The sequence below is a fragment of the Equus przewalskii genome, chromosome 17 (genome assembly GCF_037783145.1).
Source record: "Equus przewalskii isolate Varuska chromosome 17, EquPr2, whole genome shotgun sequence".
NCBI lineage: Eukaryota > Metazoa > Chordata > Mammalia > Perissodactyla > Equidae > Equus > Equus przewalskii.
The window spans coordinates 9,002,243-9,028,279 of record NC_091847.1 but is presented as its reverse complement, the minus strand read 5'-3'; the positions used below and the strand labels follow the sequence as shown (position 1 = coordinate 9,028,279).

At 54.8% G+C, this 26,037-nt stretch overlaps 2 long non-coding RNA genes across 2 annotated transcripts in view; one reads left to right on the top strand and one right to left on the bottom strand.

Moving 5' to 3' along the window:
* The window catches only part of LOC139076745 (uncharacterized), a 145,356-nt gene that overhangs the window by 113,459 nt on the left and 5,860 nt on the right, over window positions 1-26,037 (bottom strand). The gene's annotated exons all lie outside the window — the stretch shown is intronic.
* On the top strand, window positions 16,350-23,877 carry LOC139076746 (uncharacterized). Its single transcript, XR_011528653.1, has 2 exons — window positions 16,350-17,778; window positions 23,641-23,877. It is a non-coding gene; the product is annotated as an uncharacterized lncRNA (long non-coding RNA).

Here is a 26,037-nt window from a genome sequence, read left to right as displayed (position 1 = left end):
CGAAGGAGTTGAGGCTAAGAGGCCCCCCCACTTGGTGAAAACCCTGCAGTGCTTCCTCCTTGCCCTCAGGTGGGTCCTGCCACGGCCCCCACCACTCCTGCTCCTGCCACTCTGAAATATTCACAGCCCTTCCACCCACTGCACACCCACCTGCCTCCACCTCTGCTTAGGGTTTCCACTCACTGTCAGCCCTCCCCTCTTTCACATCCTCATGTCTCTGTGGCAATGACACCTCCCCAGGAAGCCCCCCTAGGTAGGCTCTGACTAGTGGGGCAACACCCATGCAATTGCTGTTCATCTTTGCACAGCCCTGATTGTGCTGTGTTATAAGCATACTTTCATGTCTCTTCCCCTACTGCCCCCAGCCACAGACTCCCTGAGGACACGGAGGGGTCAGGACCACTGCACAGAATCCTTCCTCCAGGGAGAAGCGCCCCAATTACCCCAGGGGTAAGGGCTTAGTGAATGGAGTACTTGCTCCCTTGACTGGTGTCCTTGTGCAAGACGCAACCTGCACAACAGCGTACAGTGTCCCTGGCCTGGGTCTTCCTCGTCTCTGGGCCCAGCACAGAGGTTTGTGTGAATGAATGCGTGAATGCGTGGGTGGGGGAGTGACAGAGCTGCCCAGAGTCTTCCAGTAGCGATGGGATGGCCAGAGTTCCAGCCCTGGTTTGAAGGAGTCCAGATCTCATGTTTGGCAGGCCTGCTGGAGGAGCCGAGATCTTGGGGCACAGCCGGCTCAGCCAAGGCTGGTCCAGAGGCCTGAGCCCTACCCTGGAAGGGCCACTGACTGCACAGGCCTCGGGCCTCCCAGGGGATGAGCGCCCAGGTGGGAGGGATGTGCTGCTGGACAAGGAGCCGGACGGACTGATGCCCACATGGTGGTGAGCCCAGAGCCAAGCCAGGCTCAGGCAGCCATCTTCAGGAAGCCCAGGCCTGGCTCCTAAGGGTACACACCACCCCGGGACCGACCTGGAAATCCTCTGTCAGGAGGGCCAGGACCTCAGCATGGGTCCTCTCCCGCAAAGGCTCCCCACGAGGGAGCTAAAATGGAGTATGGAGTCTGACACAGATCTGTTGGAGAGCATTACGTGTGGGATCCTGTGCCAGGTGCTGGGGGACTGAATGGCCAGCACACTCCTGCCCTCAGACTGCTCACAGCCCAGAGGGGATGTGCAGAGCAGGGCCTCCCCTTCCCCAGGGACGTGTGGCTGGACTCAGGGAGCATGGTGCTGATTCTCCCACAGAGGGTGCAGAGACGATGGAAGCGGGGACCGAGCTAGAGCATGGGGTGCAGGGGGTAGACTCAGAGCAGAGGCTGGCAATTACTCTTCAGAAACTGGGTTCGCTCTAAGGCTGTTCTTAGAGGCAGGGATGTAGCAGACAGAAGAAGATGGGCTTTGGGGCCAGACAGAGCTGGGAGCAGATTCTGGCTCTGCGTCTTCATGACTGTATGATGCTCACAGTTTACTTAGCTCCTGCAGGCCCCAGCTCTGTAAAATGGGAGTGATGAGAAGACATGCTGGTGCACCCTACCATGTGCGTGAGTCTCAAATCACACCGAGTGATGAAGCCAGGCCAGAAAGAGCACATCTTACATGATTCCATTGGTATACAATTCCAGAAAACGCAGACCCATCTATGGGGAGAGAAAGCTGACCAGTAGTTGCCGGAGGACAGGGATTGGGAGGGAAGGGATTATAAGTAAGTGACAGGAAACTTTTGGAGACGATGGGCGTGGTCATTATCTTGAGTGTGATGATGGTTCTTTGAGAGTATACCTATGTCAGAACTTGAGTTGTACATGAAATCTGTGCAGTTTATTGTATGTCAGTTATACCTCAGTAGAGCTGTTTCATGGTGGTTAGTCCCCTCTCTGTCCTTGCATCATCAAGATGATTATTCCCTTATCTGTTGTTGAACGCACGTCTGCTAAGTTCCAACAAGGCTCCAGGTTAAAGGGCCAGGACAGACCTCCCAGTGGAGACCACGCCACGGGGTAGGCCTGTCTGAGGGGGAGCCCAGGGTGCCCCTAACTTGGCCCCAGGGTCCAGAAACCAAGGTGGTGATGTTCAGTATACTCTGGTTGGGCCCCCTGTCAGGAGGCCCTCACTGGCCAGCAGGAGGCTCACAGGCTGAGCTCCCCGACTGTGTCCATGCTGATGAGCGGGGTGCCCGTGGGCTTTTCAACCTCCTGTGCTGTGTAAGCAGGTGTCGTCATCAGATTTAGAACACTTTCTCTTGTTAGTTCTGATTCATTTTTGGTCAGTTATTCCTACTCTGAGCTGTAATTGCAGAAAGTTCAAAACAAAAATGTCCAGCAGTAAGGATTTGGTTAAAGAATTGGTTTGAGTTTCAAACCAGCACGTAAGACATTTCGGTGTGGTGTCTGTGTGTGTGTGTGTGTGTGCGCGCGCGTGCACAGTCAAGGGCCACAAGGTGTGAGCAACGATTTCTCTGTGAAGAAATACCTGTGACAGTCCTTTATGCTCTTTTTGCTAGTTGATATTTTCTGTTCTCAGAAATGATCATGGACCACTCCAGTATTAAGAAAGAAATAATGAAAGAAACCAGGAAAGAAGTCTGTGGAACTCCATCTGTCCAGGCATCATCCCCTCCCTGGCCCGAGGCTGCCCCAGCACCTCCCTCCCCTGGTCTCCAGCCGGCCCCTCCTCTCCACTCTGTGCCCTGAGTGACCGCCATGACATGCACATCTGATTATGTCCTTCTTCTGCCTTCGTGTTCTCCATGGCTCCTCTGTCCGCAGAAGGAAGTCTGGGCCTCCTGGTGTGGTAGACAAGGCCTTTCACAGACCATCCGTCCCACCTCTCAAGCATGAGATCACACACCTCACCCCCAGCCCGGGCTCTGACTGGAACATTCCAGACTCTTTTTGCCACCAGGCCTTTTGTGCAGGAGACTCCGCTGGAACTGCGTTCCTGCCCCGACACTCACGCTCGTCTGTCCTCAGCAGCCAGTTCCTGCCCCTGCAGGTCTCAGTCAAGACCTCTCTCCTTTCATGAGGCCACCCAGGCCCCGGGGACTCCCACGGCCCCTGCAGCCATCCATTGGGCATGTGTAGCCCTAACCCCTTGTCTCTGCTTCCTGGGGGCGCCTCCCATCCCTCCACACGCTGCTGCTCCCCCACCCGCACAAGGCCTGCCCCGGAGAAGGTGCTCATCCAAGTGCTGTCGGTGGATTGACGACAAATCTCTAAGGCGCATGAGCTTGAGTCCTGCCTGGATCAGGTCCCTGTGCCTTCACGAGGCCTCTCAGCTCCCTCAGCCCCTGGTGGCCTGGCCCGCATCTGACCTTTCATAGAATCTATTGTAAAAACTGCTTATCTGGCCCTTGGCCTCCACCACCTGCATTCTTTATTTCTTTGTCTTCAGTATTTGCGTTTGTCCTACTATATCCCTCAAGGGTTTGGTGTCACCTATAATAATTTAAAAAATAATTCTTAAAACTCTGGTGCATCCAAGAACATTACCAAGAAAGTGAAAAGACAACCCACGGAATGGGAGAAAATGTTTGCAATTCATTTATCTGATAAGGTTTTAGTACTCAGCATATTTAAAGAACTCTTAAAATTCAGTAGTAAACAGACAAATAACTCAAGTGAAAATCAGCAAAGGGTTTGAATAGACATTCCTACAAAGAACATCTACAAATGGCCAATAAGTTCATGACAAAACACTCAACATCATTAGTCATTAGTGAAATGCAAATCAAAACCACAGTGAGAGAACACATCACAGCCACCAGGCTGACTTTAATCAAAAAGATGGCCAATAACAAGTGTTGGCGAGGATGTGGGGAAATCAGGACCTTTGTACATTGTCAGTGGGAATATAAAATGGTGCAGCCACTGGAAAAAAGTTTGGTGGTTCCTCCGAAGTTGAGCATGCAGTGATCAAGGCCGGCCCTGTGGCATGGTGGTGAAGTTGGGCACACTCTGCTTCAGCGGCCCGGGTTTGCAGTTTGGGATCCTGGGCATGGACGTATACCGCTAGTCCCAAGATCAGCAAGCAGTACTCAGGTCAAAGTGATTCTTTGGCTTCCTAATGGCTGGGTGCTTCTGGCCACGGTTGGGGGACGAGGTCCCTGCGGTGTCTGAGGGCCCGCTGTGTGCTGGCACAGGCTGCGCAGAGAAGAAAGATCAGAGGCCGGCCCAGAGCTGTTCACAACCCGAATACGGATGAGTCAGCCAGGCAGACAGAACCATAGCTCGTGGGCTGTTTCCATGGGTGAGGGATGGGGGTCGGGTCAGAGGCCCACGTCTGCTGGGGAACTAGTTAAGGGCAGAGAATATTTAACTGAGACTTGAAGGCCGTACCAGTGAGATAAGAGTTTGGCTGAAGTAACAGAAAAGTCTACTGAGAGTGGCTTAAACCACAAAGGCATCTAATGTTAAATGTTTAAAGACCATGTGAAAGATGGGAAGTCCAGAGGTGGTCTGGCAGCCCAGCAATGTCATTGGTGACTCAGATGCCACCCTTCTCTACTCCACCATTAAGAGAATGTTGGTGTCAGTCCCTCATGATTATAGTGTGGCTGCCTCCACTCCAGCCACCACATCTGCACAGTCAGGGCTCAAGCCAGAAGCAGGGGCGCATCTTCCTCCCTGCCCATCTCTTTCTTTTCAGGAAGGGAGATCTCTCACAGAAGCCCCCACAGATTTCCTCTAACATCTCATTGGCCAGAACGAGTCCTTGCCCCGACCAATCACCAGGGGTGGGGGAGAGGAGGGGCGGTTGCTGTGACTGGCTTGGACCAACTGTGATTCCTCCAAATTGAGCATCCACAGGAAGGAGGCAGGGTGGGGTGGGCAGAGGCTGCTGTGTGAGCAGCCAGCTCAGGGAGAGAGAAGCGGTTGAGTCCTGGCTCCGTCCTGGGCTGAGTCGCTGAGTCCTCCGAGCTCAGTCCTCCTGTCTGGGGGCTGGAGTCAGTAGCTACTCCACGAGGATCCAGGAGGATTAAATGTGCTAAGGTACGAAATCCTTGCGGGACACACGGGGCACTGGGAATCACCAGTTGCACCAGTCTTGTCATTTCTCTCCCCTTTGCTGGACAAGGCGGAGACCTGCCGGGGCAGGGCTTGTCCCCATTCTCACCGCTGCCCGACAGGGGGTGGTCCCAGGCTGGACTCCATCTCCTGCCCCTCCTGGGCATCCCCACTCCCACAGCCTCAGCTGCCTGGAAACTCGGCGAGGCTGCCCCACATCCTGAGGCCTCTGTGTCTCCCCGCTGCCTGCCCGGCTTCTCCCCCGGGATGACTCCAGCGCCCTCCGGCCCCAGGCCCCACGCCCTCTGCCGTACTGGGTGTGGGTGAAGCGATGGACACGCTCTGCACCTCCTGCACCGTCTGAGTGTGCTCAGCCTCCCAGTCCTGTCCGAGGCCCCGGGAGCCCAAGGGCGCGGGGTCTGAGTCTTCAGTCATGCACGAATTCATCCGACGGTTCTCAGCACCTGCTTTGCCAGGTGGTTACTGGGAATGGAGAGATGAGGCAATCACAGGCCAGCTGGGCAGAAAGGGGACCCGTGGATGTTCATGGTACAGCATGAGGACAGGGTGACCAAGGGCTGACCTCGTAACCATTCTCAGCCTCGGTTTTCTTATCTTTAAAACGGGGACAGCAAAACCTACATGTCAAGGTGAGGGACAGCCTGGTCCTCTGCCGGGCACTGTCCTGAGTACTTTAAAAACACAAACTCACCTGATTCACATGAAAATTCTGACATAGGTACCACCATTATCACCCCTTTTTGCAGATGAGGAAACTGGGGCACAGCAGCTCTGGCGTCCAGCTCTTGATCGGTGCCCGCATGGGGTATCCGGGGCCTCCCGTCGCCCTTTACTGGGAGCCACGGCCACAGCAATTATTCATGGGGGCGGGGTGGGGGCACCACCGGCCAGTTTCTCCAGGTACTGCTTTCCTGTGAGACCGGCAGCTCAAGGGGCTGTGTTGTATTCGCTGCTGGATACCCAGTCCCAAGTCCAGCCTGCCACATTGCCAAGCCTGAATTGATGTTTGTAGAATGAATACCTGAACATCTGTGTGTAGCATGCATTGTGCCCACCATGTCCTTGTCTGCACTGCACACCTGGCTGCGTGACTGTCACCTCTAGCAGGCCCTGTGCCAAGGACAGCCAAGGGGACTGGAGCTGCTCAGCCGGGGACAGGGAGCCTCGGGGCCCTGTGGCTGCCCCAAGTGTCTCCTGGACTGTCCCGGGTCAATTCACAGGGTGGCTGAGCCAGCTTCCAGGAACAGCAGTGAGCTCCCGCCCCCTGTGGATGTGCAAGTAGGTGTTTGGGGAATGTTTCCTGAGGATGACTCAGTATCCAGTGCTGCACGGGCTCAGACAGCTTTCAAAGTCCATTCGAGGCCTGTGTCTCTGCAGGCAGCACAGACCAGTAGTTAAGGACATGGGCCGTGGGGCCTGGGATATAGCAAGGTTTCCTGCTCTGTGACCTTGAGCAAGCCCCTCCCCTCTCTGTGCCTCAGTGTTGTCTTCTGTAACAGAGAGCTAATAATGGGCTCCCAGGAGTGCTAAGAGCTGCTCTCTTCACCATCTCCATCATCTCAGAGGAAGGGAGGGAGGAGGCCTGGTCCAGGAGCAGGGTGACATCGGGGAGCCCCAGTCACATCTGCTCCACTCCCCACACTGTGAACGTCTCGCCTCTGAGCCATTGTGTGTGCTGTTCCACCAAACACACCCACACCCTGTCCCCGTCCCCACCAGAGCAGATTGTGGTGATGCTCTGAGGCCACCCCAGATCCTGGCCCCCTCCCTTCTTACTGAAGCCATCTACATCCCTGGCTCCTCTGGTGTAATTTGGTCTCTTATGGACAGGTGCCCAGGCTTCCTTCTCCTCACAGTCTCCTGAGCTCCCAACCTAGGACCAAGCACTCAACAAGCGCTCAATACACGTTTAAGGCTGCAGGGTCCGGCTCTCTGTCCTGCACCGTGAGGGCATACTGCTCTCCGTCCCATGGGTGCCCTGAAAAATGTCAGTGCACAGAGCGAGTCTAGTCGGGCTCACAGAGGGGTGGAGGGATGTGCCAGGAGTGTGTGTGGGGGTGGGGTGTGTGGGCCCTGGGCAGCGCCACCTGCCATGGGGCTGCTGAAGGAAAGGGCGGCTCCCCTAAGAGCCCAGCCCCCCGTACAGCAGTCAGCCACCCAGCAGCCCGCAGGCCCCCGTTCTCTCTTCTGGGGGCTGAGCTGCCCCTGAACATCCACAAGGAGGCACTAGGTGGGGGATCCGAGGGGAGTGGAGACTGCAGGGCCAAGAGCATCCAGAGTCCGGGTCGCCTCTGGCAGCCGCTCCTGAGCCCACCCCGGGCCAGACATCTGAAACCAAGAGCCTCAACCCGGGGCCCCAGGAAATCTAGATTTTAAAAGTTAACTCTAACATTTAAAAAGTGGAAAATTACAGATGAAATTCCATCTGTCTAGCTTATTTTATGTATGAAATGAGAGGATCTGGCCACCTGTGACAGTCCCTCAAGGTGATGCTCTTCTGGAGCTGAGCTGGAGCCTCTCTCTGGACAGAGCTTGTGCCCCCGGCTCACCATAGTCCCCTCCACTCCCTAAGCGTCCCCCTGCCCAGGTCCTCCGCAGCCTGTGCCAGCTGGCCCGACCCCTGGAGGCATCTGAGTTTGCGGTCCTCCCGTTAGCCCCGTGGAGCGTCACTTCTTCACCCGGGATGTGACCACAGCAGTGTCCAGCCTGGGTTAGACGCACGGGGAATGCAGCCTCAGAGCAGGGGTTCATTGCGTGCCCCGAAGGCAGCTGAGAAGGGGTGCGGGTGGGCGAGGCCCGGGACCAGGGGCTCAGGGAAGTGTCCCCAAGGAATGCTGTATCTTCTGATTCCAAAGCTGTGCCCTGACCTCCTGCCCGTCTCCCACTCCCTTGTGCATGGCTACAGCCAGGCGTTCCACAAACCCTGGGCATGCTGGGGCCATGACCCCGGGGTCAGCATGAAGGGCACCAGCAACAGGTGCCCGCCCAACGCTCCATCTCCAGCAGCTCAGAGAGCACAGCACCACCGTGAGGAGACCACTGCCAGACCCACTTACAGTGAGAAACTGAGCCTCCAAAGGGACGAGGGACCTGTCCAAGGTCACGCAGACTTAGAAAGCTAGTCTGCCGGTCTCTCACACAAGCAGACAGGCCAGCCTTAGGCGATGACAACCAGGTGACCTAAGCACAGAGTGGGCAGTGTGTGTCATGGTGGGGGCGGGGTACTGGATGGGCAGGCTGGGGAACAGATGCCAGAAGGGCAGAGTCTCGCAGGGTGAGGGCACTGCTGTCTGGAGAGCAGAGGAAAGGTGCTCCTGCTGGAGGACCAGCTCGTGCAAAGGCCTGGAGGTGCTGCCGGATGAGAAACACAGCTTGTACGTGACAGAGGGGGCTCTGGAAGCCACCGCCCTCACATGTGGAGGCCCCTGGACTCCCACTCCTCCTGGCTTGACCCCCATCCTGGCAGCTGTGCCTCCATCTATGTGTCTGTCTCCCCTCCTCCTGCTGCCCCCAGGCCCAGCCCCTGAGCCAGCTCCTCGTCAACATCCTGTGCTTTCCATATTGTCCTGTCTTGGCTCAGACACAACAGATGGATTCCATCCCTTGAAATGATAATTACGTTTCTCATTTCTGAGGGATACCCTCATGACATGTCTTCAGAGTTTAAAAAGAGTTAACATTGAAAAAAAATCCAGACTATTAATGGTCAAAATGAGCACAGGGTGAGAGAAGGTCACTCAGGTTCCTGGTAATGCAGAGTCCTGGTCCAGGAGAGAGAGAGCGAGGTGGTGAACCTGACCTCATGTGGCCTGTGGGTAATTCTCTCGTGTATTCAGGGTTTTAGCCATCATCACATGTCTGAGTCCCTTTCTGCATTGGGCCCAGAGACCTCGAGACCTCACAGGCTGGAGAGCTCATCAGAGTGTGATGACAGCACTGGGGGGCCCAGTGAGGCCAGAGGGGCTGCAGGAGGGGGTGGGGATCCAGAATGGGCTTCATGGAGGAGGTGAGATCTGAGCTGGGTCTCCAAGGATGAGCCATCATCTCGCCAGGGCCTGGCACCAAACAGGAACCAAACACATGATGAGCGAATGAGTGAGTGAACGAATGAACAGGCACCCACCTAACAGACAGAAGGAGGGGCAGCCAGCCCAAGCCGAGGCTGAGATGCAGGGCACCTGGGGAACGTGGAGAGGGGCTGCCGTGGGTGCCCACCTTGCCCCTTTTTGGCCATCTTGCTGCCACAATAGCTGTGCTCTGCCTGCTGAGGAGCCCTGGTCTGCCCTCTGCTCTGGGATGCTGCTTGCCATTCCCACCTACACCCACCTATGTCACCTCCGTGTCCCCGTGTGTAAGTGTTCCAGCCTCTTGGGGGTTTGTGAAAAGGAGGAGTGTGCAGCCCAAGGCTGAAGACGGAAGGGAGAGGGTCCCGGGGCTCCCGAGGTGGCAGATCAAGAGGGTGGGACGCATTGGCAGGAGGGATCAGGAGAGCACTTCTCTGGGGGTGAAGGAGTCCGCTGGTGGGGGCTCCCTCACCCAAGGGGCTTCATGGAGAGGAAGCAGACGTGGGGCGAGAGCTGAACTCCGTTTGGGACAAAGTGACTTCAGAAAGCTCAGGGACGCCCAGACAGAGCAGTCTAGGAGGAGCTGGACATGGGGGTGAAGGTGCAACAGAGGGTCAGCGTTGGAGCTCAAGACCCACACGAGGTGGAGCAGAGGGGCAGGGAGGGGCTGGAGGATGGTGAGGACGTTCGTTAATGGGGTCGTCAAGGTGGAGACTGCTGTGTTGATTTCACAGCCTCTGGGTGCCTCACAAGGCTGAGTCCAGTGAGGCCATTCAGTGAACACGTATTAACTTCACCCAAATTCACCCATTTGTCCTTTAAATCATAGAATAGGATAGAATTTGCTGAACTCAGGTTAATTAGCTAGAAAGGTGAAGCCAAGGATCACAAACAAAAGTGAAATACAGACTCAAGATGAAACTAAGCATCCACACTAATAACAAAGACTTTCAAACATGCAGCCCACTGTGGCCTCAGGGCCTTTGCACTTGCTAGTTTCCCAGCCTGGAACACTCTACCCTCTGCATTGCTTGCTCCCTGTACACCCTCGGGAATTTGCTTAAACATTCTCCTTGACTTCATTTTTCTCCATAGTACACATGCCCGCCTGACATTGTGTATATTTTCCTTCTTTTTTCTCTGTCTCCCAACTAGGCTGTCAGCTGAATGAGAATGGAGAGCTCTGCCTGCTTCTCCTGCTGCACTGTGCCTGGTGTCCAGAGCCGGCCCAGCAGCAGCAGGGCCTCAGTGACATGAGCTGGGTGAGTGAACCCTGCAGACCACACAGGAGCACGCTTCCAGGAGTGCTAAGCGCCGTCGGCTCCTTCACTGTCCATGGAGCTCAGCTCTGTGCCCGGCCCTGACTTGCGCTGTAGGCACGATGGCCATGAAGGAGACAAATTCTGCCACCCCCGTGGAGCCGACATCACAGAGGGACAAACAGTGAGCAGAGCACAGCAGGTTAGAAGGCAGCAGGGCCACAGAGGAAAAGCAGGGCTGGGGGACCAGGAGGGGGGTGGGGGCAGTGGTGGGAGGAGACGAGAGAGGGGGAGGCCCAGAGGGTGCAGGGCCTGGGGGCTCCTGTGAGGACCTTCCTCTGGGTGGAGAGTCACGGGGGGGTGCTGAGCAGGGGGCTGGGCCATCAACACTGTGAGGGGATTGAAGTAGGTGATGGCAAGGAGACTGGGGTGGGGCGGCTGTCATTGTAGATGGAGCAGGCAGGGAAGGCTCCTCTGAGGAGGTGACATTTGAGCTGAGCCCTTGTCTGGACCATGTTTCTAGCTTCTGTAACCTGATGCTTTAACGTCTGTCCTGTGTGCATATGGGGGACACGCCGTGTTCTGAATCCTATCCATTCGGCCTCCTGCCTCCCTCGTCACCCCCTCCCTCCACCCCCAGGAAGAGCACTCCTTCTTGGGCCCGCTTTTGAAATACAAACCAAACAATCCAGTGTCCGTCCACACCCCAACCAGCTCCTCTATTGGACACGCATACTCCGGCCCGCTATCCTCTGCCCTCGTTCCCCAGGGTGGGTACCAGACAACGGGGGCAGCCCCGTGCCCCAGAGCCTGTGAAGTTATTCAGACCAGCCAGTTCGGAGCCTGCTCACCCTGCCTCGCTGTTCCTTCCTGCAGAAACCACAGGACAGGCTCCTGCCCGCAGTGTCCCCGCTCCCTCTGCCTCCTGACCACTCTTGGGCTTCCCTGTGTGGCCCTGCGTGCCCCTCCTCAGGGAGCTGTGAGTAACCAACTATCTTTTCAATGGCATCGTCTCCTGGTCTGTTGGCCTTACTGAACCTCAAATGTTCCATTATTACATCCTGTGTGGAACCAGCCCTCCCAGAACCTTTGCAGACACTCAGCGTAAACAAAGGAACGATGTACCCTGTTACAGTATCTTCGACAAGTTTAATATTTTAATATAAACTAGAGCTCCTTTTTCCCGTCAAATTGGAGCCTCCGTAAAAGTGGAGGGCACATCAGGAATTACATGGACAAGACCAGACCCCTGGGACATCCCGAACGTCTGTCTCCCAGGCGTCGGGCTCGGGCCAGGGCTTGACCGAGTCCCAGGCTCTGCCTGCCCACTGTGCCTGGAGCTTGGTTGGTTTTGCAAAATCAGCTTTTAAACTTCTCAGTTTAGCAGAGAACTCCTCAGTTCCAAACTCATCTTTCCAGCAATAATCCAGTTACACCACGAATGAGGGGGCCTGTTCCCTGAGGCAGGTAACGAGAATCTGCAGATGTCACCAGGGAGAGAGTCAGCCTGGCCTATGTCAGAAGAAGGGGCATCTTTGGGAGAGAGTCGGGGTGCACAGTGTGGGAGCACAGAACAAGGGGACGCCCTGGGGGACACCAGATCCAGACTTGTTTCCTTGGGAGGTCAACAGTCACGCATCAGATTTCCAGGGAAGTGCCCCGAGAGGGGAGTGGGTTGGAGCTGAGCTTGGCTGTCACCCCACGGAAAGGAGGGCTGAACATTGCAGACAGCTGTGGCCCTGGGCGCAGCCTGACCCAAGGGAGACCCCCAGAAAGTCCCCTTCAAGACGGCCATCCTGGTCAGGACATGGTCCACCTGCTGTAACAAGGGCCCACAGCAGAGTGGCACACAGAGCTGGCCCCTCTCCCGCACTCAGTCTGGAGGCAGACGGTTGGCACTGGTCTGGCAGCGCTGCTCCAGGAGGCTCCTGTCCCCGTTCCCTGTCACCCCAGAGGAGCTGCCCTCGTCAGTGTGGTCAGGACGGAGCTCCAGCCTCAGAGCTCGTGCTCCCGGCAGCAGAAAGAGGGAGAAGCAGAAAGAAGGGCCTGCTTCTCTCTCCTGGGAAATATCTGGAAGCCGCACAAGTCACTTCCCTTCCCGTCCTGAGGGAGAGCTGGGTTCCAGGCCCAGCCCGCTGCAGAGGAGGCTGGGAAGTCTGTGATCCTGGGTGGCCACATGCCCACCTAGGAGTCAGGTGTTCAGTTGCTCTGAGAAGTGGACGATGCCATTGGGAGCCACTCAGAACCTCTCTGCCACACCCCTGTTAATGTTTCCTCCCACCCCGCCACCACTCCCTACCCTGAGTTCATGTTTTGTGAAAAATGGTCCATCAGACCAATTGCATTAACTAATTCGTAAATCAGGAACCAGCTGAAAATCCCAGGCTGGTGTGGGTGTTCGGTAGATGTGCTGGCAAATCCCTGATGGGGCCCCACACCTACTCCGGTTCTCTGTGCATGTGCAGCCACAGGTGTCTTCTCCACTGGAGGCCAAGCACGTCGTCTCCCTGCTCGTGATCCCCTGCTCCTTAGGACCAGACCCTGGGCCCTTGCTGTGGAACTGAGCTTGGACTAACGAGGGAGCTGAGAGGCAGCTGCTGGCCAGCCAGCCAGGGCCCAAGCTTTCAGAAGAGAAGGAGAAAGCCTCGTTAGCAGAACATTTCACTGTTGGAGCTGACTGCTTTCCAGGCCTGAGCTGGAGGATATGTAAGTTCGGAGATGCAGAGCACAGTGCACCATGGGAGTGGTCCCAGAAACAAGGGGTGCTGGTCCAGCCCCCTCCCCAGCCTTGCTCCTGCCTCTGTCTTGTATGTGCCTGCCACTGCAGCCTCCTTCTGTCTGGAATGCCTCCTCTCCAATTCCTGTGGTCAGAGCCAGGCATCAGGCCCCGCTAGATGCCACCTCCGTTTAGATACTGTCCCGATGCTGCCAGCAGGGGGTGAGCGTGTGCTGTGCTGGGCACGTCCTGCCTCTGCCCCTGGAACAGCGGACTGTACTCTAGTTGGGTCCCCATCTTCTCTTCCCAGCTGGGCCGTGCTCTTCATGCATGTGTGATTCACCTCAGGAGAGCCCGATGGGGTCTGGCCAGGTGCCCGGCATGCGGGCTTCACAGAGGGTAAGCCTCATGGGCAGAGGATTTGTGGAAACTGAACAATTCAGTGTGAGTAAAGTGCAAGGATAGGGTAGGAGTGCAAAGGTCTGCAGGCGGACAGGTCACAGAGGGTCCTGAAAGCCCACTCAGGCAGTGGGACTGGCCCTGAGGGGAATGGGAGCCCTGGGCAGATGCCAGGAGAGCAACATTGGAGGACCACACATTGGGCTGTTTGGCATAGAGAAAACCACAACGGGGGACCTGAAGCAGGAGCGACAAGACTCTCAGCCCATCCCCAGACCTTTCTTGCTTCCCCAGGCCCTGCTCTCCGTGGGTGAAGGAAAATCTCTGCCTGCTCACATGCTGGGACCATCCTGGGCCATCTTGTGAGCAGGTGGAAAGACTCCACACACAATGCCACCTGCCTTGCGAGCAGCAGCCAGTGGCCTCCTGGACATCCTCAGGCTTCTGAGGACCCCCTGCGGAAGCTCCCTGATACACAACCCTCCCTCTGGACCCTAGGATGTCTGGCTTCCCATGGAGCTCCACTGGAAGTGGAGCTGGGTGAGCAGCCCACACCTGGGTCACCACTCCCAGGGGGACGGCTCCACACCACTCATGAAAAGGAGACATCGTCCCAGTGGACAGGCCCAACTCCTGCGTTACAGTCAGAAAACTCAGCTGCACGTGGAAGTGACCTGAGGCCCCTTTGGGGTCCCAAACCTGTGCTGCTTGTCTGCCCCTGCAGCAGGCTGGCTCATGGGACTCAGGTACCCTGTTCTGGACCTCTTGGTTGTAGTCATAAAGGCCACAGGATCAAAGTTTCCTATGCTCCTGCTGAAAAAGTTAGGTAGTTTTAGCAGCAGTTGTTGCCTTTCTGCCCTGCAACACGGCTCCCAGTCTTTTCCCTTCAGAACTGCATTCGTTGCTATGAGATTTACCACAATAATTCTGAGTCACTTCTCCACTTAATTGTTCTGATCACCTCCACGTTCTACATCCCTACGCACGTCTCAAGCTGGAGCACACACAGCCCCAGCTCTGCATAAGGAGGGTGCAAAACAGCATATCGTAACACAGCTTTCTGGAGCATCAAGTTTATTACAAGACTTGGAAAACCAAGGACTTTCCGAGACCTGTCCGTCCTCCCATAAACATGGAAGAAGAGATGGGGAGGATGGGGAGGGAAGTTCTGCCCCCAGGAAAGCAGTCCAGGCTTTGAGGTTTCACCTCAGTGAGGCCGAGGGGCAGACCTGCAGCGAGGGTGGCCTCTCCACGTGACCCCAGGTGCCTCCAGGCCATCCTCTAGCTTCACCGAGTGTTTTGGACATGATGCTTCTTAGGCCATGGAGGTACCAGGTCCCTTCTGAGTTGAATCCCTGTAGAGAGTGCTGCTGCGGTTGGCACAGCTCCGCCAGGTGCTGGACCGAGGCTTCTCACCTGCACATCCGTGCACACATGCATGTCTTTCTTGTCCAGCCCCCACTCACAGCTGAAGGTGTCCACCTTGGGCTGAAGCCCCACATTGCAGGCCGGCTACAGATTGCGCGTCTCGTCTCCATGTAAACGCATGGGGGCGGTCCGACCGCCCGCAGTGGGATGGGACCTGCCAGGTCCTGCTGGGCAGGCAGCAGCACAGGCCTCGGAGGGCCTTGAGCAGCCTCCCAGCGGTGCCGCCCTGGCCCTGGCTGCGGCCCGAGGGGGAGGCCGGGGTCGCCCTACCGGGCTGGCCAGCCTGCTGGGAGTCTCCTTAGCAGCTTCCCTCCCAGGCCCCACTGCTAGTGCCGGCGCTGTGGGAGGAGGGGACAGCCCTGGGGACCCATGGGGGGGTCGGACTGGGGGTGGTGGCGCCCGAGTCCAGGCAGGGCAGGGAGCCGGGAGGCTCTGCGGACTTCAGTCCTGACTCCTGCTTCTCCTCAGGCCGCTGACGGCCAGCTTCACGGAGCCAGGTGGGCAGAATGGGCTCACACCACCGTGTCATCCGGAGCATGCCGAGGCCCTCAGCTGCACAGTGCAGGGTGGCAAAGCACCACAGCTGCTGACCTCGGTGGAGGGGAGGGACCTCCCGGTGCTGGCATCACCATGCCCCTGGGGCTTCTGGGACTTAAGGATCAGGAACAGGGCCATGGTATTGTCATACCTTCGTCTTTTGAGAGACTGCTGGATTTGATTCCACTGAAAACCCATTTTCATCATTGCCTCTGTCACCCAGAGTCCCTCTTGTCTTCAGGCAGCTCCCTATATGGCCTCAGCCTTGGCCGGCCCTGATTGACCAACGGGTCCCCCATGGCCTCCTCCAAGGTCTTCCTCTTTCTGGGGTTGACGGTCATCAGGCCTCTAAGCAGTTGGATGCATTCCTGTGATAGGAACTGGGGCATCGAGTAGGCCCCCCTAAGCACTCTTTGCCGCACATCGCTGAAGTCCTCTCCCCAGAACGGCGGGGACCCGGTGAGCATGACATGGAGTAGCATGCTGAGGCTCCAGCCGTCAGCTGGGGGGCCATTGTAGGGCTGCAGCCTCAGGACCTCCGGGGCCGTGTAGCAGGGGGTGCCGCAGTAGGTGCTCAGTGGCCGGCCAGGGACCACACTGCTGAGGCCGAAGTCGGCCAGCTTCACGTTCCCCTCCAGGTCCAGGAGCACGTTCTCCAGCTTCAGGTCCCGGTGCACGATGCCCTTGCGGTGGCAGTACTGGAGAGCAGAGACGAGCTGCCGGGACCGGCCGCGGGCCTCCTCAGTCAGGGGGCCTGGTCCAGCATGTCGCCTCCTCTGACATATTCTGTAACCAGAAACAGAGTCTCCTCACCGTCGATCACCTCTAGCAGCTTTACAATGAGGGGGTGACACAAGGTCCTCAAACTGTGCACTTCACAGAGAAGTCTCTTGGCACTGGAGGAGCTTTGCTCCTGCTTTGGGATCATTTTCACGGCCACCTTGGTCCTGGTCGCGATGTGCAGGGCCAGCTTCACCTTGGCGAAGGAGCCCTCCCCAATGGTCCTGAGGAGCTTGTAATCGCGAAGACATCTTCCTGCCAGCAGAGGTGGCCGCTAGGCCTGGAAGCATGGTGACCTGTTAACTACACTAACTGATAACACTAACTAACGATGCTAACTATGCATACTAACTACACTAACAAACAAAATGATAGTATGCTAATACTGACTAACAATAGTAACGAGGCCACCTATGCTTCCTAACTACGCTAATGAGTAACACTAACTATACCAAAGAAGCTAGCTGTACAAACTACACCAACAATACTAACTATACTAACTGTACTAACTTTACTAACAATACTAAAAAGTTTTTTAAAAACAAGGAAAAGTAAAAAATGAGAAAAGAACAAAAAGAAATTGAGAAAAGGAAAAAATAAAGTGTGAAAAATAAGAAGAATAATGAGAAAAAATTTAAAAATGTGGAGAACAAAAGAAAATAAAAAACAAAAGAATGAAAAATTTAAAAACCAAAAAAGCAGAAAATAAAAAATAAACAAAATCAAGGGCTAAAAAACCAAAGGAGAAAACTAACTGCGGTGGATTCCTCAGGTCACCAAAATCAGCTTCCTGGGCTATAACTACCAAAAATGTAGGACAGGCCAGAGGCTTATGTAGGTTTTCGTAAATTCCATCACAGCGGCTCCTTATGAGGTGAGAGCAGGAAATGCACAGGCGTGGCTGGGGATGAACTATAGATATGGTTGGCTCACTTTTTGGTCTCAAGATCCCTTTGCTCTGAAACAAAGGGACCCCAAATAGATTTTTGTTTTATTTGGGATATTAGTGATATTTACTTTATTAGAAATTAAAATCTGTAAGATGCTTCAGTGGCCTTTTCACTTCTAATTTAAAAATCTCATAATTCTTGGCTGTTAAAGACATCAAAATATCTACACTTAAAATACTCAACTCCTTTTCTTTAAACTCTCATTAGTCTCAAAGTGATCCTACAACTTAAAGGATATTCCTATAGGAAAACGTTCTGTTGCATAAGACATGCGAAGGGACATCATTAACGTTCACAGAGCAGAGAGGACGAGAGCTTTCCTCCTATTTTCCCCAGTTAGATCAGGAGCTGATTTCTCACCAGAAACCTTGGAGGCCAGAGGGCATGGGCTGACGTACTCAAAGTGCAGAAGGAAAAAAGAATCCAACCAAGAATCCTATATCTGACAGAACTGTCCTTAAAACATGAGGGAGGAATTAAGACATTCCCATAGAAACCACGGCTGAGAGAGTGCTGTAAGCCAGACCTGCCTCCAGCAAGGGGAGTCCTTCAGGCTGAAAGGAAAGGACACTGGACGGGAACTCGACGACTTATGCAGAAATAAAGGCCTCTGGTCAAAGTAAGTATGTGGATGATTATAAAAGCTGGTACTGTTGTAACTTGGTTTGTAGCTCCATGTTTTGTTTTCTACATTTAAAAGACTAAAATATTAAAAACCCCAATTCTTAGTATCTGTTTTTGGACTCTCAGTGCCTAAAGATGTAATTTTGTGACATTAAGAACTGAAATGGGGGCCTGGCCTCGTGGCCTCGTGGTTAAGTTCGCGTGCTCTGCTGCAGGTGGCCCAGTGTTTCGTTGGTTCGAATCCTGGGCGCGGACTTGGCACTGCTCATCAAACCACGCTGAGGCAGCGTCCCACGTGCCACAACTAGAAGGACCCACAACGGAGAATATACAACAATATACCGGGGGGCTTTGGGGAGAAAAAGGAAAAAAATAAAATCTTAAAAAAAAAAAGAACTGAAATGGGGTGGAGTCCGAGCTCTATGGGAGCTGAGTTTCGTACGTTACTGAAGCTGAGCTGGTGTAAATTGACATTCGAGTGTTCTAACTTTAAGATGTTAAGTGTAATCCCATGGTAACCACAAAGAGCTGTAGAATATACATGAAGGAAAATGAGAAGGGAATTAGATTGCCATTTCAATAACTATACAAAGTAGCTGCACGGCCCCGTCAGCACAGAAAGCCCTGGGGACGGCTTCTCCACAGAACCACCTCTGCTGATCACAGGAGACCACCCTGTGCCCCGTCCTGTGTCTGCTGTGTCAGTGACAGTGTTACTCAGGTAGTGGGGTTTTTTTTTACTTTTTTTATTTATTTCTTTTTTTAAAGATTAGCACCTGAGCCAACAACTGTTGCCAATCTTTTTTTTTTTTTTATTTCTGCCTTTTCTCCCCAAATCCCCCAGGCACGTAGTTGTATATTTTAGTTGTGGGTCCTTCTAGTTGTGGCACGTGGGATGCTGCCTCAGCGTGGCCTGACGAGCAGTGCCATGTCCACGCCCAGGATCCGAACCAGCGAAACCTTGGGCCGCCGCAGCAGAGCACGCGAACTTAACCACTTGGCCAAGGAGCCGATCCCTCAGGTTGCCTTTTGAGCTAATTGACAGTCAGGTGCAGGATGATTTCTCTGGGATGCCATAAAGCAGTTGTCAGCTTTCTCGAAGGCTCTGGCTGTCCACAGCTCTCGCCACAGCTACACAAGGCCTGCCAGGGCCACAGCCCACCTGCCATCTCACCACAAGTGCAAAAATGGAAATAACACCAATGACAGTGATGCTTAGTGCCACTCCTCACGTGCCAAGCCCTGGGCTGGGCCTGGTGCATGTTACTAATGATTTTCACAGCAACCTGGCAGGTCCAGCGTGGTCTTGCTGCATAAAAGAGGGACTGAGGCTCCTGGAGGCTGTGTAACTGCCACAGTCACATAACCAGCCAGCACTGAGGCCCATTGTGAACCCAGGTTTGCCAACTCAACCCACTCCACCCACCGCCTGCTACGCCATGCTCCTGTCACCGTCTCAGCAGCCAGCGAGCAAACCAGCCTCAGTCTGTCATGTTAGAAGTCAGGACAGAGGTTACTTGAGGGCAGTGACAGAAGAGGCCACAGTGGCTTGTGAGTGCTGATAATATTTGACTCCTGATCCAAGTATTGGCTACCCAGATGTGATATGGTGACTAAAGAGAAATCAACATTTGGTCATTCAGATGACCAAAATATACTTCTTCTATATCTTTGGTCTGCCTCTCTGGTTCCTGGCTTACAGCTCCCAAAGCCCTTTGCATTTCCGGAGAGACAAGAGCAATGGAAGCATATTTGGTTGTAATATTGGGTCTCTGGTCCTCCACTCCTGAAATTGCTTCAGAGCACAAAGGTGAAATGGGTGTCTTGTTATTCATGATAAGGCCCAGTCTACCACAACTGGGTCTCTGTTCATGAGGTGACTTTTTAAGCTCCTAACGGTGAGAGCTGGTTGCTGGGGGAACCAACCATGATCAGAGGGTTGGAACTTTCAGTCTCACCCCCCTATTTCCGTGGAGGGGAGAGGGGCTTGCAGTTGACCCCATCACCAAAGGTCAATGAGCTACTCCATCATGCCTAAATAATGAACCCTCTTAAAAACCTCAAACCCAAAAGAGGTTCAGAGCACTTGCAGGTGAGGAACTAGCATGCTTCCACGGGCCACCTGCCAGGCCCCAGACTCCACGAGGACAGAAGCTCCTTTGTCAGGGACCTCGCCATGTGTATCTTCATCTAGTTGAGTTATATCTTCATATCTTATGTAATAAACCAGTAATCTAGTGAGTAAATGGGTTTCCTGAGTCCTGTGAGCCACTCTAGCAAATTAATGGAGCCCAAAGAGGAGGTCATACTGACCTCTGATTTATATCTTGTTGGTCAGAAGCACAGGTGACAACCTGGGCTTGTGACTGGCATCTGAAGTGGAGGCCGTCTGGTGGGACCGAGCCCTCGGGCTGTGGAATGTGATGCTGGCTCCAGTGGAGAGGGTCGGAACCGAGGTGAACTGTCAGGGAATTGTCAGGGGTCAGGGAATTGCAGGTGGGGTGGGAACACTTCCCCCAACACACACATCAGAAGTGGGTACTAGGATCCTAACCAGTGAGCTCACAGTGTGCAAACTCACCCTGCGCACACTTAGGACACAAGCACTTTTCAGTGAGTGTGCTAGTCTATAAAAAAATTGAGAAAAATAATATGAAAGGGGGACAGAGGAGGCGGGACAGATGACATAAGAGTCGCTAAGAGCTGGTAATTGTAGAAGTTGGGCACGTGGGGAAGGGTGGTCATTATACTGTATTGTCTGCTTTTGTGTATATTGGAAGTTTTCCACAAGAAAAAGTTGGGAAAAGAAAACACAAATGTGAGTGAATTTGGATACCTGCACTCCTGGCCTCCTGCTGAGCAGCCGGTGGGGAGCAGGCTTGTGATGCACCGTGGCTCCTGTGAGGTGGGCTCGGCAAGTCTGGACAGACTGTCCTCCTCTCACAGCCACACTGCAGAGCCATGATCAGACCCGTGGTCATGATCACGTCACCCCTTCTCTGGGTGAGAGCCCCATAGAGCATCTGATCAAAGCCAGGGACCCCACCCCAGAAAAAGGCACACACTCCACTGCAACTCCAGCCGTGGAGAGCCCTTGCACTGGCCACAGAGGGGGGCCCAGCATTTGGGACAGCTGGCCCCGACTCTCCCAGCGGTGGTGTGCTCTCGCCCCATGTCTTAACTGTCTGGGGTTGTTCTGGCTTGGGGAAAGAGCTGCGCAATATGTGCTTCAAGGACAAGATATTTAGCCCAGGAGGTGATGCCAGCATAAAAGGTAGCGCATTTCCCGAGGTCTGTGTGGTCACCAGGGGCAGGTGCTGGGGAAATGGAGGGGGGGAGGTCAAAGGGCGCAAACTGCCGTTAGTAGGATGAGTCAATCTAGAGATCTAACGTGCAGCACGCAGGATGACTACAGTTAACAAGGCCGTCTCATACGCGGGAAATTCGCTGAGAATAGATTTTAGGTGCTTGCACCAAGAAAAAAAAAACAAGTATGTGAGGAGGTGGGCATATTAGCTGTATTATAGAAACCATTTCACTATGTATCCAAGTAGCAAAGCACATCATACACCTTAAATATATATCAGTTTTATTCAAAAAACCCCCAAAAAGATGAGGTCTTTGGTAGGAACGGCCAGTAGCTGTACCTGGACTCTGTGGCTTCTACAATGGCAGGAATGACACTCCAGCCAGGTTTAGGCCCAACCTTGAAAACGACTGGCAAGTGTCACTTTCTCACTCTTTGGAACCAGCCATGATGCTGAGAGGAAGCCCACTCGGCCACACGCAGGATGACCAAGGTCCCCCCGGGCCACGAGCTCCACTGTGCTCCCAGCTGTCAGCCAGCACCAGCTTGCCAGCATTGTGAGCAAGGCCTCAGCTGATGTCACAGAGGGCAGAGAGGAGCTGTCCCCCAGGGCCGGGCCCAAACTGAAATCCTGAGTGAATAGGTGATTCTCGTTTTAAACCACTAAGTTTGGGGGTGGTTTGTTACACAACGACAGGTGACCACAACACCCCTCGCCCATTGCTCCATGCACACCCCAGTTCCTCAGAGGCCCTCACCCCTTGTTACAGACTGAATGTGTCCCCCGCCACCACCCCCGCAAATTCCTGTGTTGAAGCCCAAACCCCCAGTGTGGCTGTCTCTGGAGACAGGGCCTGTGAGGAGGTGCTGAAGGCTAAATGAGGCCATAAGGTTGGGGCCATAATTCAGTAGGACCAGTGCCCTGACAAGAGGAAGGGAGACAAGAGCTCTCTCTCTGCCACATGAGGACGTGGGGAGAAGGCGCCAGCCAGGAGGAGGGGTCCTCCCGGGAACCCACCGTGCCAGACATTGATCTGGGGCTTACAGCCTCCAGAACTGTGGGAAAATGAACTGTTGTTCATGCGGCCCCGTCTATGGCACTCTGTTGCGGCGCCGAGCTGAGGGATGCCCCCAGCCTCAACGCCCTGTACCCACCTCCTCCTGCCGGGTTGCTCCACGTAGCTAACACCTGCCATCACCCCTCTCAGCAGCCACGTCTCTGCAGGGACACCACTGACCGCCCTCCGCACCCTAGGCCAGGCATCCCCGGTCATCCGTCTCTGAGCAGTTGGCCCCTTCCCACCACCCAGGCCAGTCTGCAGCTGATCCTCCTGGAGGATGCTGTCCCTGCCTGAGCTCAGCCCAGGACCTGTACACACGTGCTCCATTTCAGAGAAGACAGTGGTACTGCCCAGGAAGGGCAGAGCGCCTTTGGACCCAGGAGTTCTGTTCCCAGGAATAAAGGCCAGTGAAGTGTGGGACCCGGCCCAGAGCCCTGAGCTGGAATAGGCCCGCGTGTCTCACTGGGACAGTGAGTGAATGTGGCCCATCCATGCAAGGGACACTAAACAGCCTAGAGAATACATGCACCCTGGCTGCTACCAGCAGCCGGGTGAGTTGCCCAGGTAACCAGTCCCCAAACAGGGTGTGCATCACAATCCAATTAAGGAAAATGGGCAAAACTCAATGCCTCAGCTAAGGGTGCCCCCTGGGGAGTGAGACTATGAGGCTGAGCAGGGACCACGACTGTCACAATAGTCAGGGCACCTGTCACCCCAGGGAGAGGGGCCTTTGTCAGGAGGGACATGAGTGCTTTTGGACTGCTGGAAATGTCCCATCTACTGACGTGGGTGGAGAATGCAGACATCTATACTACATGCACCTTTAAACTGTATACATGCACACATATGCATATGCATGAATAGATATTTTGTGTGTATCTTTTCTGTGTTTAAGTCACAATTTTAAAATGGAAAAAATGAGTGTCCACAAATTGATGGATTATTATTTTCAAAAGGAGCAGGGAGCCTTCCCTTTGCTCCTCGCACGTCCAGGCCCATTGTCGCAGGTGGACTCCCCTGGCAGCGCCCAACCTCCCCCACCCGGCACTCTAGCCAACAGCAAATAAGACCCAAAGCAGGGAGTTCCCAGTAACGTGTGCTCCAGCTGCCTGAATGGAAACCCCTTGTTCTAGAAGGACACTAGAGTCCTGTCCAGCAATTCCAAGTGGGCATCGGTGCCCACCACACTGTCCCCTCTGCTGGCAGGTGATGGAGGACCAGTATGGCCAGCAGAAACTCGTGCTGTCTCTTTGCCCCAGGGGACAGGGACAAGGTGCAGACAGCTCTCTGTCAGCTGGATGACTCTCCAAGGCCATTCTCAAGAAGCCTGAAGGAAAGCAGACCCCACACAGGGAGGAAGGGCGGCCTGGGAACAGCAGGAGAGGGTGCTTGTCCTTGTTTTGTTTTCCGTTTTATACCAGCCGTGCAGGAGGAAAGCAGGCGGGGCGTGTGTGTGCACGTGCGTACCCCCATCTCCATCTCTCCCCAGGGAAGCCAGCTGCCCTGCCTGTGAGCAGCCCTGTGGAGAGGCCCATGTGGTGAGGACCTGATGCCTCCTGCCACCAGCCACACCCGGGAGCTTACAGGTAGATTTCCAACCCTGGGACGATGCGGCCCCAGCTGACATCCCAACTGATCTCTTGAGAGCCCCTGAGTCAGCTACCCAGCCGTGCTGCCCCTGGGCTCCTGACCCACAGAGACCAGAAAATAAACATTTGCTGATGTGGGCTGCTCAGTTTTGGGGTTGTTTGTCACCCAACAGGAGACAGACTCCTCCTCAGAGCCTCTCCACTGTCCCCCGCATGGCAGCCTTCACTCAGGGCCCCTGAAGCCGTCTTACTTACATCTGTTCACCGTCTCTGCCTTCCTCGTTAGGAGGAAGCCCCCGTGAGGACAAGGGATGTGTAGGTTCACTGTAGGTCCCCAGTGCCACGACAGCACAGAGGCTCCTTGACAAATGGCCGAGGTGCAGCAATGCAGCAGACCAGGAACCCTATTGCTCTGATGTCCCGTGTCTGATAGGTGGAACACACCAGGGAACAAGCACAGGCCCAGAGTCAGACCCTCCTGGCCCCAGCCCCAGCCCCAAGGGACCTCTGAGTCACCCAACCTGTAGGAGCCTCAGTTTCCTCATCTGTGGATTGAGGATGATAGTAACTATTAGCTCCCAAGAATGCTGTAAGGAGACAAGGTACGTGCCTGGCGCAGAGTAGTTGATCAGTAAAGCTGCTTCTCTCACTCCTGACTTAAGGTGTAAGATGAGAATGTGAGCTCCCTGCCACCAGGCCATGGGCCACTGCTCAGGGGCAGACCTGCAGTGAAGGAGAGCAGCTGATGTCTGAAGTATATGACCCGCCCCCATGCACCAAAGCCAGCATCCTCGTGCACCAAGCAGAGCAGGCTCCAGGAGACTGTTGGTTCAGTGAACCCAGGACAAAGCTGGCCCCAGCCTCACACACTAACAGCAACACACGGCAGAATCCCATTTAAACCAAAGGTGACAGATTCAGAGGATGTCCTTGAACACTATGGAGCATTATCACCAGTCCCAGGGCCGAAGGAACACCAAATGATGTGGGGACAAGAGGCAGAGAGGGGCTGGGCAGAACTCTCAGGTGGATGACACCTATGTGAACACGTGGTCCTGGCCTCAGCACTGGGGGGGTGCAGGGAGGGGAGGCACTGGGCAGCTAAGAGCGTCCTGGAGCCCTCTGGGTTCCTGCCCACTAGGATGAGAACCAGGAACAGGATGACTTTCCAAACGAGTGAGCAGATGCAAGGTCACAGAAGCAGCCTCACACCTGTTAACTCACAGCCCAGGGGACTGTCCCCAGCAGGACTTCCAGAGCCGGGACGAGGCTTTACATGTGCGCATGCTTAGGCCACGGAGGCCTCAGCTTGTGTGGTGCCAGACGCAGACGTGGAGAGAAGGATTCTGGAGGAGGAGTTTATCCAGGAGGCAAAGGCAGAAGGATAGGGAAGGGAGAGAGGAAAGAGAGCACAGCTAGTAACAGCTCCTATCGAGCTGCCCAGCCACTATGCGAGCCCCAGTCTGGACACCCACTGCTGTGGGCAACAGGAGCTTGGCCCATCAAGGAGCCCTGGCAGCCGGGGCAGAGCATGCCACTCAAAGCTCTCCCACCCAAGGGGTGAGGTAGCTGGGGTACTGGCTGAAGGTGCTCCTAGAGGACAGCAAGTCTCTATACTTGAGCCTATCACCCAGGGGCCCAAGGTGTCTCCAGCAATAAGGAAAGTCCCCAGGCAGAGAAGTGCTGGTGAGTGGGAGTCAGGCCAGTGTGCACTGTGGAGGCTAGGGCAGGGGCTCTGAGAGCCAGTGTTCCCAGGACTAAGAGAGAGCTTCCTGCTGTCCTCATTATAGCACATGGATAACAGCCTTCACGTGGCCTTCAGAAGGTCAAGGGTGCAAGTGATCATTTTTGTCACTCTTATTTCACACCTCTGGTGGACCCTGCAAGCTGACTCACTCAACACGTATGCCCACCCCTCCTTCTGTGCTTCGCTGCATGGGAGTCTGGAAAAAACTTCTCCCTGACTCCCTTGCAGCCAGGGTTCTGCCAGAGGCCTCAGCTCCTCTGGACAGATGCCTGCCCGAGATTTAAAAGGTGGAAGTGAGCCCCCCAAGGTGGTGGAGGATGGGGCTCCTGGCTGGCAGGGGTCAGAGGGTCCGGTTCTCCCACAGCAGCACGCTCCAGTGTCTGGGCCTGAGCATCACAGGCAGTGGGGTTTCCACGGCAACAGTCGAGGGCGGGCTTATTGATTGTCCAGGTGACTGTTAGTGTTGTCCATGGCCATGGGGCATCCAAGCTTGGTCCCCTGGTGGTCCTGGCATCTCAGTCCTAGCACCTATGAACAGATTCCCCTCTGC